The sequence below is a fragment of the Callorhinus ursinus genome, unplaced genomic scaffold (assembly GCF_003265705.2).
Source record: "Callorhinus ursinus isolate GAN/ISIS: 27379988/994484 unplaced genomic scaffold, GSC_fseal_2.0 scaffold12, whole genome shotgun sequence".
Taxonomy (NCBI): domain Eukaryota; kingdom Metazoa; phylum Chordata; class Mammalia; order Carnivora; family Otariidae; genus Callorhinus; species Callorhinus ursinus.
In genome coordinates this window covers 2,802,120-2,817,584 of record NW_027397074.1, presented here as the reverse complement: position 1 = coordinate 2,817,584, position 15,465 = coordinate 2,802,120, and the positions used below count along the sequence as shown (strand labels likewise).

Genomic DNA, 15,465 nt, shown 5'->3' with positions numbered 1-15,465 from the left:
AATATTGCTAATTTATAAAAACTTGCCATGAATTAAGGATATAAGTTGAAAATATTTCTCTGATTATTTGTATTCCTTTTCTTTTGTGATCTTTTGCTATACTGCCGTTTCCATTTTTCATATAGACTGATATAACTGTTTTTCCTTTATGTCTTCTGGGTGTTCTGCTATTAAACACTTTTGAATGCTATGTATGTGCTAGAATCATTTTTTTTTTCCATTTTGTTACAGCAGTGGCTCTCAATTTTCTGTGGGCATCAGAATTACTTGTGAAACTTTTTAAAGCTATGTTTTTTGGGGGGCTTGATCACAGAATTTCCTGAGGCAAGGCTTAGCCACATGTCCATTAAAAAGGAGAGTCTCATTTTGAAAAATGAGTGCTGCTTAAAAGTAGGTTTTTAAATTGTCCAAACACTGATGTAGTTGTTGAAGCTGGAATGTGTCTGCCTCAAACTGGTATGTTGAAATCCTGACCCCCGCAGTGTGATGGTTTTAGGAGACTGGGCCTGGGGAAGTGATTGTGTTGTGAGTGTGGCTTCTTCCTGAGTGGGATTCGTGCCCTTATGAAAGGGACCCAAGAGAGTTCCTTCACCCCTTACCTTCCCCTGAGTGAGGACACGAGGAGAAGATGGCTGGCTATGCATCAGGAAGAGGGCTTTTGCCAGAATCTGACCATGGATGCACCCTGAGCTTGACCTCCGGAGGTGTAAGAAAACAAATTTCTGTTGTTTATAGGCCACCCAGTCTGTGGTATCCTGTTATAGCAGCCCAGATGGACTAAGACACTGGGTGACAGCCACATGAGGACCCATTATACTGTTCTCTTTACTTTTGAATATGTTTGAAAATTTTCATAAGTAGTAACTTTAAAAGAAAAAGTTCTGATAGCGTGCAAAACCCATCAAAATTGCTGTACTAATCAGAGTTGGTTAAGTAGCAGAGATGTTATGTGTTAAATTGACCTGGAAGGCTAACTAGGAAGGGACATGGCCTTATCATGGTGGTGTTGAGCAAAAAGGCAGGCTGAGCCAGCGCCTGCGTAGCCTGCCAGGACTGTGCTGTACCCTTGGACCCTGAACAACAGGGCCTCTCCTCTTTCAGACTGCTTCATGGCTTCTTGGTTCTATAAGACCCCATGGAGAGGCAGGAGCAGATATTTCTGTTTCTTGGGGAGGTAAGTAGAAAAAATGGAAATCAGCTTACATGTCTTTCTGGGAGGACAGCAGCAGGTGGTGGTAGTGGTAGGGTCTTTGGTGATCAGTAAATTGGAAGTATTCCCATTTCCTATCATACTGGCATATCCGCCCCCCATTAAAAATCCTTTGTCAATCACCATTTTAAACTCACCCTAAGCCTTCCAATTTTATCTCTCTTTTACCCCCAGCACAATACATTTTCCTAGTCCTATAAAATTCTTTGCCTTGACTGTGATTTGCTTACTTCTGCCCCCACAATAAGCGCCAAACAGTCAACCTGGGATGCCTCACTCAGACTTTGCCAATCTCTAGTCCTCACTTCTCAAAATACTGCTCAAAATGTAGCTCAGGGCAAGCCCAGTGCAAACTGGTCCTGATCTAAGGTCAAAGATAATCAGGGAATTAAAACCATCAGCGCAAAGGAGTTGAACAAACAGAACAGCCTATCCCTAGGGTAAATGGAGATAAGGCTGGGAGGAGAGGAACTTTTAAGGTCTCATTACCCATTGAGAGGGGTGCCTGGCTGGCTCAGCCAGTAGAACATGGGATTCTTGATCTCAGGGGTGTCAGTTCAAGCCCCACGCTGGGTGGAGAGAATACTTAAAAATAAAATCTTAAACAAAACAACAACAAAAAACCAGAGCTGTGGAGAGATTAAAGAGGACTTTATATCTGTACATTGAAAACCTGTTGCCGTTGAAAGGAATCATCAGAAAACCAGAATTCCTCAAAGTGAAATCTTGAAAATATGATTACCAAAATTAACTTTGAAATTTCACATAAGTCTAAAAAATAGAAGCAGCCAAGGACTGAATTAGTAATCTGGAAAATAAGTTGAAAAAAAAATCTTCCAAAACTTAGATATGTGATGTAAAAAGAGATGAGAAAGAGGAAAAAGAGGCTGAGAAGAGATCCAAGCAGTTTACCCTCTGTGTGTTCCAGTAGGAGTCTCAGGATGGAAGAACACAGAGAGAGGACACAACTTTTTTCAAAATAGAGAAATGATTTGGATTTTTGGATTGAAAGGATCCATCTAGATACATACTGGTGAAATCTCTGCCCTGCAAGGATAAAAAGAATATCCTTAAAGTTCTCAGAGCAAACACAAGCTTGCCTGTGAAGGGACTCAAGTCAAACTGGACCAGACTCCCATCAGCAACGCTGGATTTTGAAAGACAGTGGAGTGGGGAGTTCCACATTCTGAGGGAAATGATTTGAACATCAAAATATATCCCAGCAAGACTAAGCATAAAAATATTTTCAGATGCAGGGAAAGACTAAAAAGATTGTCTTTTAAATACTTTTCCTAGGAGAGTTACTTACAGCTGTACTAGAGCGAAGCAGAAACAGAACCCCAGAAAGAGGAAAATGCGGAATCCAAGACACCAAGCTAGCAGGATATCCTATGACGATGACAGTTGCTTCACATGCTTAGATGGTGGTGAGTCCAAATTAGAACAGGAAATCAGAAGGCTCCATGGAAACAGTCTTCAGGAAGAAAGTGGGTAACACTACACGGATCTTGTGATTAGGATCTAAAAGTGTCACTATAGCTTGCTATCAATGACACAGTAGTGTAAGTCTCTTTTTTTTTTCAACAAGAGAAAGAATGGCTACTAGGTCATCTGGGAAATAGAATAAAACACTCTACAGGAAAGTCATGGTCTAAATATGGAGCAAGTTGGATTTTGAGCAGTTGGTGTAAAACAAAGTGATGGACTCTCAGAATTAAATGCGTTTGAATTTGTAATGAGTAGAGGGTATAAACATTTCCCGGTGTCAAGTGTGGTTCTTTTACTCTTGAAATTGGATTGCTATTTTTATAGCACATGATTCTTTACAGATCAGATTTTTCCCAATAATTCTTTTGAAGAATCATCCAGGGAGTAAACTTAGATATCAAGTTTTGTTCTCATTTTCTCTTCTGGTTTCCCTATCAAAAAAAAAATATATATATATGATTTTGTTGTTTTTAGCATAGCAAAGGTGACCTTGGATTTTGACCAGATTGTCATCTAAACCTGAATATTTGTAAACAAACTTGTGGCCATTAAGAAGCATAAGCCTCATGTTTTAGTAATTTATTTGAAGAGTTCCTTAGTAACTAATAGCTTGTTTTGAAAAAATATGTACATAAAATTCAGCTCCTTTAGTTTCACTTCACCTTTTTTTCCCTGCTAAATCCAAGTAAAATTAAACAGAATAATTGTTAAAGAAATATTTATAACAGTTATCTCTGTATTGTGGGATTAGAATGATTTGAATATATATGATTTTCTGGAGTTTCCTCCCAAGAATATGTTTTGCTGTTAATATGAGAATACCCCATAAAATTTAACAAGAATAGTTATTTCAACTGAAACTACCTTAGCAGACTTTTTCTGCTAAGGAAGACCTTCTTGATGCCCCACTTTCCATTCATCATTACCATCACTCTTGCAAACTCATTTTTGAAAGGAGCTTACCTTTTTACTGATAGCAGGTATAGCTTTGCATATTGATTGCGCCTGCCTATAAGATTTTTGGTTTCTCAAGGACTAGACCTGGGGATCTACACCACTGCTCTTCTCCTGATGGGCTCAGCACAGCCTCAGGATGCTCCCACTGGGTCCTGGAAGGCCTCCTGGGTAGAGGCAGAGCTTCCTGGCCTGCACCCCAGGGTCTCTCCCAGATCCCCTCTGTGGGGTGAAAGAGAAGGGAAGGCAGTAGGTTCAGGCTCACACAAGCATGTAATGGAATCCACAGAGCAATAGCTTCCAGTTCTCCACCCCAATTATTAGGCTTTCAAAATTGCATAGAGTATAAATTAGAAGCCCAAATGCTTGCTTATGTGTTGAATCAGTGTGATAAACAAATAATCAAATGGTAGGAACAGACTAAACTCAGAGCCTCTTCCCATGAATAGTATTTGTGGGGATAAAGCATTTTTTGGAGAAGTGGAGCAGCTCTCATGTTTGTAGAGATTTAGGGAATGGTCCTGAGGGAGGGAGAGGACGGCGAGCACAGGAAACTCTCAAATGCCGGTGTTCTCACGGAAAAAGCCTTCCACGGAAAACAGAAAATTGCACAAAACTTGTTTCCTCCCCTTAAACCATGGACCCTTCTCCCTGCCGTGCTTTCCTGCAGATAAGGAAGACCTCCAGAAGAGAGAGAGCAGGAAGAAGGAAAGGAGAAAAGGGAGAAAGGGCCTGGGAGCTTGAGATGAGGCTGAAACTCTGAGGAACAGGCAGTACTTGAAACTGGACAGTGAGTCATGCAGGGTGGAGCAGGTCAGAGTTGCTTACTTACGGTTTGACGGGCTAAGAAACTTCAAAATGATTCAGTTTTAAATTAGGCTATTTGTGAATCTCCTGTTTCCTTGCTCAAACCCCTGAGGATTGGTTGGGGCAGAGGATGAAGATAGGACCCAGGCCAGGCTCTTTTATGTTCATTTCTCTTTGCTCATGCTCCTAACTTTGAACAGGCACATCTATCACTAGGACTCTCCAGTTCATTCGGAAGCAGCAGGCAGCAGGTCATAGAAGGGAAGAAAGAAAAGGAGGAAAGGAGCAAAGAGTTAGAAAACCAATGACTTAAAACTCCCTGTGCTCGTTTGGCCAGCATGTGTACTCAAATTGGAACAATGCAGAGATTAGCATGTCCCCTGTGCAATTGATGACACACAAACTCAGGAAGCATCCCATATTTTTTTGAGGGATGATGGCAAAGTTCTGGAGGTGAATAGTGATGGATGGTTGTACAACGACATGAATGCACTTGATGTTACTAAACTATCTATATACTTAAAAATAGCCGAATGTGATGAGCACTGGGTGTCATACACAACTAATGAATCATTGAACACTACACCAAAAAGTAATGATGTACTATATGTTGGCTGGTTGAATTTAAATAAAAAAATTAAATTAAAAAAGTTAAAAAATAGCTGAGGGGCGCCTGGGTGGCTCAGTCGTTCAGCGTCTGCCTTCAGCTCAGGTCATGATCCCAGGGTCCTGGGATGGAGCCCCGCATTGGGCTCCCTGCTCCATAGGAAGCCTGCTTCTCCCTCTCCCACTCCCCCTGCTTGTGTTCCTGCTCTCGCTGTGTCTCTCTCTGTCAAATAAATAAATAAAATCTTTAAAAAAAATAGCTGAATGGTAAATTTTATATTTTACCACAATTTATAAAAAGCAAACAAACATGACCGTAAAGGTTGGATAAAGATGTCATAAGGAAAAATCGACAAGTAAAAGTCATTCAGTTAAGAAAATAAGTTAGAGCAAAAAAAAAAAAAAAAAATCTGAAAACCCAAATGCAAGCCCTCAGTCATTGTGCATACCACGGTATCAGCATAGAGTAGTGGAAAGAGCCGACCTGGCTGTTACCTGATTTGAAGTCTCACTCTGCCACTTACTAGCTGTGTGACCTTGGTCAAAACACCTAATGTCCTTGAGCCTGCTTCTTACTTAAAATTGTGAAATGACATTGGACTCACAGACCTATTGAGAGAATTAAGATATTACAGGCAAGGCATTTAGCATAGTAAATGGCTCCTACTAGGCATTCATACTCTGTTTCCTTTCCTTTTCTGCATGTGGAAGGTTGCAAATGCAATGTGTTGTGGGACACAGAACCTAACTTGAAAGATGGTAAGGATAAAATTTGAAAAATGAAAATATATGGAGATACTATTTGGGCAGTAGTTCCTGAGAGAGGCAGACCAGGTGTAGAAAGGACCCTCTTAATTGCTGAAAAAGACTTAAGATTTGTTATTAGAGTACTGACCTAGCTGTTGTAACTAAGTAACCCCCCCCCCAATACAGTGCCTGAAATAAAGATGGAAGCTTATTTTTCTCCATATAGTACTCCAGAGGTAAACTATTTAAGGCTGACAAAGGAGCTCTGTCATTCTCAACACACAAGATTTCCATCATTGGATCCAAAGTGGTTGCTTTAGATCCTGACATCATCTGGGTAGCGGAAGGGGTTGTGGGGGAGGGCCAGTGGTACCATCTAGCTTTCTTTTTAAGGCCATGGCTTAGAAATGACACACCTCATTTTTCCACCCACACCACATTCACCAAATCCTTGCTGTAAAGGATGCCAGGGGAAGTAAACTCCCCCTGGAGTCCTATTACTAAGAAGAGGAGTTTGGATGTTGCTGTATACTTAGCCATCTCAACCACATAACTCACATTTTATTTTCTCTAATTTGCAACCACTGGCTCTCAAAATAACAAAGCTAACACATTCCCCAAAATGGAAGAATAATTTCTTGCTTATTAACATATTCAGTAAATATTTATAGACTACTTCTATGTGTTAGGTACTATTCAAAACATCACAAATACAGAAGACTGCAAAACAGATGAAGTTCCTGATTTCATTCAGCTAAATTTGGGGACTCCTGGCTGGCTCATCCGGTAGAACATGCGACTCTTAATCTCAGGGTCATGAATTCAAGCCCCGTGTTGGGTATGGAGCCTATTTAAAATGAAAAAGAAAAAACAAATGCCATTAAACTAAATTCAGTAGGGGAAGAAAGTAAACAAAAATTAGAAAAAAAATTAGATACCCATAAGTGCAAAGATGAAAATTAAGGGATGTAGGGACAAGCAACCAGATATTTATTTAGATGGGGTGGTTAGGGATGCCCTAACCATTTGAAGAACAGGAAACAGAACATGCCAGGAATGGGAAACTGCAGGTGCAGAGGTCCTGAGGAGGGAAAGATCCAGGAGGGTTTGTGGTACAGAAGGGCCAGTGTGGATTTAGCAGGAGAGGGAGAGAGGATGTAAGATCAGGAAGGAAGGCGGGTGCAGTTTGTTCTTTGGCATTTCCCAGTGCTGAGGACAGTGTGCACAGGGTAGGTACCCCGTGGGTGTTCGATAAAATGAATAAGCTAGAAGATAAAGATCCAAGACTGTTGGCAGGTAGCCTCTAATTTATGGCTGTCCTCTGCTATAGGTTGCCCTCTGCTCATGCTACATGCATCTCAGCCCCTGTCTCTCAGATTCTCAGACTCTTTTTATCCTTGTAGCTGCTCCTGGTGTCTTTGGTAGAATGATGTCCTCTTATTAAAAAAGGAGTTAGGGAAGGAATTTGGGAAGGAGACAGGTATCTGAATACAATGATCATGTCTCCTTTTTGTCTTTCTTTGCTCTTTGCTAAATAGCTCTAGTTCTCTTAATTTTTCTCTGTGTGGTTTTTTCCAGATCTGGAACCAGCCTAATAACCTGATACTTACAAGTGTCATGTTTGCAGAGGCAATATAATTAACGGAGTGCCAAGATGGGGTGGTAGTTAAAGCTGTAACCTTTGGAGCCAGACTTCCTGGGTTTGAATCCCAATTTGGCCTGTTACTGCCTGGGTCACTCTGAGTAAAGTACTAAATCATTTTGGTCATCTGTTTACCTTCTGTTAAATGGGGGTTAAGTAATTTCTGACCATGAAATGAAAGAATTAATATTGTTAAAATGTCCATGCTGCCCACAGTGATCTACAGATTCAGTGCAATCCTTATAAAAATACCAATACTACTTTTCATAGAACTAGAACAATTAATCCTAAAAAACTGTATGTAACCACAAAAGGACCCCAAAGAGCCAAAGCAACCTTGAGAAAAAACAAAACAGCTGGAGGTATCACAATCCCAGATTTCAAACTATAGGACAAAACTACAGTAATCAAAAAAGTATGGCAGTAATACAAAAACAGACATATAAGATCAATGGGACAGAGTCCAGAATTAAATTCATGCTTATATGGTCAATTAATCTATAATAAAGGAAACAAGAATATACAATGGGGAAAAGATAGTATCTTTCCATTTATTTTTGTCATCTTCAATTTCTTTAATCAGTGTCTTCTAATTTTCATACTACTGGTGTGTCACTTCCTTGGTTAAATTTATTCTAGGTATATTATTATTTTTGATGCGTTTTTTTTTAAGATTTTGTTTATTCAACAGAGAGACAGCGGGAGAAGGAACACAAACAGAGGGAATATGAGGGGGAGAAGCAGGTTTCCCACTGAGCAGGGAGCCCAATGTGGGGCTCGATCCCAAGATCCCAGGACTTTGGGATCATGACCCGAGCTGAAGGCAGACGCCCAACTGACTGAGCCACTCAGGCGCCCCTTTGATGCATTTTAATGGGATTGTTTTCTTAATTTCTCTTTCTGCAACTTTGCTGTAAGCATATAGAAACACAATAGATTTCTATACATTAATTTCATTTCTCACAACTTTATGGAATGCATTCTAAGTTTTTTTGGAGAGTGTTTAGGGTTTTCTGGATAAAATAGCATGTGATCTGCTAATAAGGGCAGTTTATTTCTTCCTTATCAATTTGGATGCCTTTTGTTTCTTATCTGACTGTTGTGTCTAAGACTTACAATACTGTGTTGAATAAAAGTGGCAAGAATGGACATCCTTGTTTCGTTCCTGATCTTAGAGAAAAAACTTTCAGCCTTTCACCATTGAGTATAATTTTAGTTGTGGGCTTGTCATAGATAACCTTTATTATGTTGATATATACTTTTTCAGCACTCTCTTTGTCAGTTTTTTACCATGGATATTGAATTTTGTCAAATGCCTTTTCTGCATCTATTGAGATGATCATAATTTTTATCCTTCATTTTGTTAATGTAGTGTGTCATGTTGATGGATGTGTGAATTGTTCAGATTGAACCATCCTTGCATCCCTGGAATAAATCACACTTGATCACGGTGAATAATAAAATTTTAATGTATTTGGTAATGGATTTGGTTTTCTAATATTTTGTTGGAGATTTTTGCATCTATGCTCATCAGGGATATTGACCTCTAATTTTTTTTTATTTTTGTAGTGTCTTTGTCTGATTTTGGTATCAAGGTAATGCTGGCCTTATGGACTGTCTTTGGAAGCTTTTCTTTCTCTTCTATTTTTTGGAGTAGTTTGAGGATAGGTATTAACTCTTATTTAAATGTTAGGTATATTTCACCTGTGAGCCATCTGGTCCTGTTGTATTGGGAGTTTTTTGATTACTGATTCAATTTTGTTACTAGTGATTGGTCTATTCACATTTTCTATTTCTTCCTCATTCAGTCTTAGAAGATTGTATATTTCTAGAAATTTATCTCTGTGTTCTAGGTTTTCCAGTTTGTTGGCATATAATTTTTCCTAGCAATCTCTTATAATCTTTTGTATTTCTGTGGTGTAAGTTGTAATTTCTCTTACATACCAATTTTGAGTTTTCTTTTTTTTTTCCTTTATGAGCCTCGCTAATGATTTATCATTGTTGTTTATTATTTCAAAGAACCAGTTCTTGGCTTCACTGATCTTTTCTATTTTTCATTCTCTTTTTATTTAGTCTCTATTTCATTTATGCTCTGATTTTTATTATTTCCTTTCTTTTAACTTTGGACTTTGTCTTTCTTTTTCTAGTTCCTTTAGGTGTAAGGTAAGATTGTTTGTTTCATATTTTTTTGTTTCTTGATGTAGGCCTGTATTGCTATTAACTTCCTTCCTAGAAGGAAGGAAGGTTTTTTGCTGCCTCCCAAAGATTTTGAATTGTAGTATTTCCATTTTCATTTGTCTCCAGTTATTTTTTTTATTTCTATTTGATGTCTTCATTTATCCATTGGTTGTTTACTATCATGTTGTTTAGCCTCCATGTGTTTGTATTTTTTTCCTTTTGTTTTTGTTTTACTGATTTCTAGTTTCATACTGATGTAGTCAGAAGGTGCTTGATATGGTTTTAGTCCTCTAAAAGATTTTGAAAATTATTTTGTGGCCTAACATATAATCTATCTTGGAGAATGTTCCATTTGCCCTTGAAAAAAATGTGTATTCTGTTTTTGATAGAATGTTTTGTATATATGTTAAAACTATCTGCTCTATTGTGTTGTCAAAGCCACTCTTGTTGATTTTCTTTCTGGATGATCTATCCATTGATACAGGTGGGGTGTTAAAGTCCTCAACTATTACTGTATTACTATCAAATTTTTCCTTTATGTTTTTTAATATTTGATTTATATAATTAATGCTCCAATGTTGGGTGCATAGATATTTACAATTGTCATCCTTTTGTTAGATTGATACCTTTATCATTATGTACTGCCCTTCTTTGTCTCTTGTTATAGCCTTTGTTTTAAAGTCTATTTTGTCTAATATAAATATTGTTACCCTGGCTGTGTTTGTGTGTGTGTGTGTGTGTGTGTGTGTGTGTGTGTGTGTGCGCGCGCGCGCGCGCAACCATTTGTATGGTATATGTTTTTCTATCCCTTCACTCTCAAGCTGAAGTGAGTTTCTTGTAGGCAGAATACAGATGGATTTTATTTAATCTATTCAGTCACCTATGTCTCTTGGAGCATTAGGCCACTTACATTTAAAGTAATTATTCATATTGCCATTTTGTTGATTGCTTTCTAGTTGTTTTTTGGAGTTCTTTTCTGTTTATTTTTATCTTGCTCTCTTCCTCTATGGTTTTATGGCTTTCTTTAGTGTTATGCTTGGATCCCTTTCTCTTTATTTTTTTGTATATCTGTTATAGGTTTCTGGTTTGTGGTTACCATGAGGTTCATATATAACATTTTAATTATATAGTAATCTATATTAAGTTAATGGTCATTTAAGTTCAAACAAATTCTTGAATCACTACATTTTTACTTCTCCCCCTTCATGTTTTATGTATGTGATGTCACATTTTACATCTGTTTATTTTGTGCATCCCTTAAATCATTTTTCACAGATGCATTGACCCTTGAACAACATGGGTTTGAAATGCATGACTCCCCTCATATATGGAAGTTTTAGAGTACAGGACTGTAAGCATGTTTTCTCTTCCTTATGATTTTTTTTTTAATTTAAATTTTAGGTAGTTAACATACAGCACAATATTGGTTTCTATAGTAGAATTCAGTGATTTATCTCTTACATACAGCATCCAGTGCTCATCATAACAAGTGCTCTCCTTAATGCACATCACCCATCTAGCCTATCCCCTACCCACCCCTTTCCATCAACCCTCAGTTCTCTATCACTAAGAGTCTCTTTTTTTAAATTTTTATTGTTATGTTAATCACCATATATTACATCATTTGTTTTGGTGTAGTGTTCCATGATTCATTGTTTGTTCATAACACCCAGTGCTCCATGCAGAATGTGCCCTCTTTAATACCCATCACCAGGCTAACCCATCCCCCTACCCTCCTCCCCTCTAGAACCCTCAGTTTGATTTTCAGTCCATCATCTCTCCTGGTTCTTCTCCCCCTCTGACTTACTCCCCTTCATTCTTTCTCTCCTCCTATCTTCTTCTTTTTCTTTTTTCTTAAAATATGTTGCATTATTTGTTTCAGAAGTACAGATCTGTGATTCAACAGTCTTGCACAATTCACAGCGCTCACCGTAGCACATACCCTCCCCAACGTCTATCACCCAGCCATCCCATCCCTCCCACCCCCAACCACTCCAGTAAAACTCAGTTTGTTCCTGAGATTAAGAATTCCTCATATCAGTGAGGTCATATGATACATGTCTTCCTCTGATTGACTTATTTCACTAAGCATAACACCCTCCAGTTCCATCCATGTCGTTGCAAATGGCAAGATCTCATTCCTTTTGATGGCCGCATAATATTCCATTGTGTATATATTACCACCTCTTCTTTATCCATTCATCTGTCGATGGACATCTTAGCTCTTTCAACAGTTTGGCTATTGTGGACATTGCTGCTATAAACATTGGGGTGCATGTACCCCTTCGGATCCCTACATTTGTATCTTTGGGGTAAATACCCAGTAGTGCAATTGCTGGATCGAATGGTAGCTCTAATTTCAACTCTTTGAGGAACCTCCATACTGTTTTCCAGAGTGGTTGCACCAGCTTGCATTTCCACCAACAGTGTAGGAGGGTTCCCCTTTCTCCACATCCCCGCCAACATCTGTCGTTCCCTGACTTGTTAATTTTAGCCATTCTGACGGGTGTGAGGTGGTATCTCATGGAGGTTTTGATTTGGATTTCCCTGATGCCGAGCGATGTTGAGCACTTTTTCATGTGCCTGTTGGCCATTTGGATGTCTTCTCTGGAAAAATGTCTGTTCATGTCTTCTGCCCATTTCTTGATTGGATTATATGTTCTTTGGGTGTTGAGTTTGATAAGTTCTTTATAGATTTTGGATACTAGCCCTTTATCTGATATGTCATTTGCAAATATTTTCTCCCATTCTGTCGGTTGTCTTTTGGTTTTGTGGACGGTTTCTTTTGCTGTGCAAAAGCTTTTTATCTTCATGAAATCCCAATAGTTCATTTTTGCCCTGGCTTCCCGTGCCTTTGGTGATGTTTCTAGGAAGAAGTTGCTGCGGCTGAGGTCGAAGAGGTTGCTACCTGTGTTCTCCTTTAGGATTTTGATGGACTCCTGTCTCACGTTTAGGTCTTTCAACCATTTGGAGTCTATTTCTGTGTGTGGTGTAAGGAAATGGTCCAGTTTCATTCTTCTGCATGTGGCTGTCCAATTTTCCCAACGCCATTTGTTGAAAAGACTGTCTTTTTTCCATTGGACATTCTTTCCTGCTTTGTCAAAGATGAGTTGACCATAGAGTTGAGGGTCCATTTCTGGGCTCTCGATTCTGTTCCATTGCTCTATGTGTCTGTTTTTGTGCCAGTACCATACTGTCTTGATGATGCCAGCTTTGTAATAGAGCTGGAAGTCCGGAATTGTGATGCCGCCAGCTTTGCTTTTCTTTTTCAAGATTCCTCTGGCTATTCGGGGTCTCTTCTGGTTCCATACAAATTTTAGGATTATTTGTTCCATTTCTTTGAAAAAAGTGGATGGTATTTTGATGGGGATTGCACTGAATGTGTAGATTGCTCTAGGTAGCATTGACATCTTCACAATGTTGGTTCTCCCGTCCATGAGCATGGAACGTTTTTCCATTTCTTTGTGTCTTCTTCAATTTCTTTCCTGAGTATTTTATAGTTTTCTGAGTACAGATCCTTTGCCTCTTTGGTTAAATTTATTCCTAGGTATCTTATGGTTTTGGGTGCAATTGTGAATGGGATCGACTCCTTGATTTGTCTCTCTTCTGTCTTGTTGTTGGTGTATAGGAATGCCACTGATTTCTGTGCATTGATTTTATAGGCTGCCACTTGACTGAATTTCTGTATGAGTTCTAGCAGTTTTGGGGTGGAGTCTTTTGGGTTTTCCACATAAAGTATCATATCATCTGCAAAGAGTGAGAGTTTGACTTCCTCTTTGCCGATTTGGATGCCTTTGATTTCTTTTTGTTGTCTGATTGCTGTGGCTAGGACTTCGAATACTATGTTGAATAGCAGTGGTGAGAGTGGACATCCCTGCCGCGTTCCTGACCTTAGGGGAAAAGCTCTCAGCTTTTCCCCATTGAGAATGATATTCGCTGTAGGTTTTTCGTAGATGGCTTTTATGATATTGAGGTATGTACCCTCTAACCCTATACTCTGAAGAGTTTTGATCAAGAAAGGATGCTGTACTTTGTCAAATGCTTTTTCTGCATCTATTGAGAGGATCATATGATTCTTGTTCTTTCTTTTGTTAATGTATTCTATGACGTTGATTGATTTGCAGATGTTGAACCAGCCTTGCAGCCCAGGGATAAATCCCACTTGGTCGTGGTGAATAATCCTTTTAATGTACTGTTGGATCCTATTGGCTAGTATTTTGGTGAGAATTTTTGCATCCATGTTCATCAAGGATATTGGTCTGTAATTCTCCTTTTTGATGGGGTCTTTGTCTGGTTTTGGGATCAAGGTAATGGTGGCCTCATAAAATGAATTTGGAAGTTTTCCTTCCATTTCTATTTTTTGGAACAGTTTCAGGAGAATAGGTATTAATTCTTCTTTAAATGTCTGATAGAATTCCCCTGGGAAGCCATCTGTCCCTGGGCTTTTGTTTGTTGGGAGATTTTTGATGACTGCTTCAATTTCCTTAGTGGTTATAGGTCTGTTCAGGTTTTCTATTTCTTCCTGGTTCAGTTTTGGTAGTTGATACATCTCTAGGAATGCACCCATTTCTTCCAGGTTATCTAATTTGCTGGCATAGAGTTGCTCATAATATGTTCTTATAATTGTTTGTATTTCTTTGGTGTTGGTTGTGATCTCTCCTCTTTCATTCATGATTTTGTTGATTTGGGTCATTTCTCTTTTCTTCTTGATCAGTCTGGCCAGGGGTTTATCAATCTTGTTAATTCTTTCAAAGAACCAGCTCCTAGTTCCGCTGATCTGTTCTACTGTTCTTTTGGTTTCTATTTCATTGATTTCTGCTCTGATCTTTATGATTTCTCTTCTCCTGCTGGGTTTAGGCTTTATTTGCTGTTCTTTCTCCAGCTCCTTTAGGTGTAGGGTTAGGTTGTGTATTTGAGAACTTTCTTGTTTCTTGAGAAAGGCTTGTATTGCTATATACTTTCCTCTCAGGACTGCCTTTGCTGTATCCCAAAGATTTTGGACAGTTCTGTTTTCATTTTCATTGGTTTCCATGAATTTTTTTTAATTCTTCTTTAATTTCCTGGTTGACCCATTCATTCTTTAGTAGGATGCTCTTTAGCCTCCATGTATTTGAGTTCTTTCCGACTTTCCTCTTGTGATTGAGTTCTAGTTTCAAAGCATTGTGGTCTGAAAATATGCAGGGAATGATCCCAATCTTTTGGTACCGGTTGAGACCTGATTTGTGACCTAGGATGTGATCTAGTCTGGAGAATGTTCCATGGGCACTAGAGAAGAATGTGTATTCCATTGCTTTGGGATGGAATGTTCTGAATATGTCTGTGAAGTCCATTTGGTCCAGTGTGTCATTTAAAGTCTTTATTTCCTTGTTGATCTTTTGCTTAGATGATCTGTCCATTTCAGTCAGGGGGGTGTTAAAGTCCCCCACTATTATTGTATTGTTGTCCATGTGTTTCTTTGCTTTTGTTATTAATTGCCTTATATAATTGGCTGCTCCCATGTTCGGGGCATAGATATTTACAATTGTTAGATCTTCTTGTTGGATAGACCCTTTAAGTAGGATATAGTGTCCTTCCTCATCTCTTATTACAGTCTTTGTTTTAAAATCTAGTTTGTCTGATATAAGGATTGCCACCCCAGCTTTCTTTTGGTGTCCATTAGCATGGTAAATGGTTTTCCACCCCCTCACTTTCAATCTGGGGGTGTTTTTTGGGTCTAAAATGAGTCTCTTGCAGACAGCATATTGATGGGTCTTGTTTTTTAATCCAATCTGATAGCCTGTGTCTTTTGATTGGGGCATTTAGCCCATTTACATTCAGGGTAACTATTGAAAGG

At 38.7% G+C, this 15,465-nt stretch overlaps 1 long non-coding RNA gene and 1 other non-coding gene across 3 annotated transcripts in view; both read left to right on the top strand.

Moving 5' to 3' along the window:
• Positions 1–15,465, top strand: part of LOC141373835 (uncharacterized) — a 167,077-nt gene that overhangs the window by 87,229 nt on the left and 64,383 nt on the right. The gene's annotated exons all lie outside the window — the stretch shown is intronic.
• On the top strand, positions 4,781–4,885 carry LOC141373940 (U6 spliceosomal RNA). Its single transcript, XR_012380399.1, has one exon. It is a non-coding gene; the product is annotated as a U6 spliceosomal RNA (small nuclear RNA).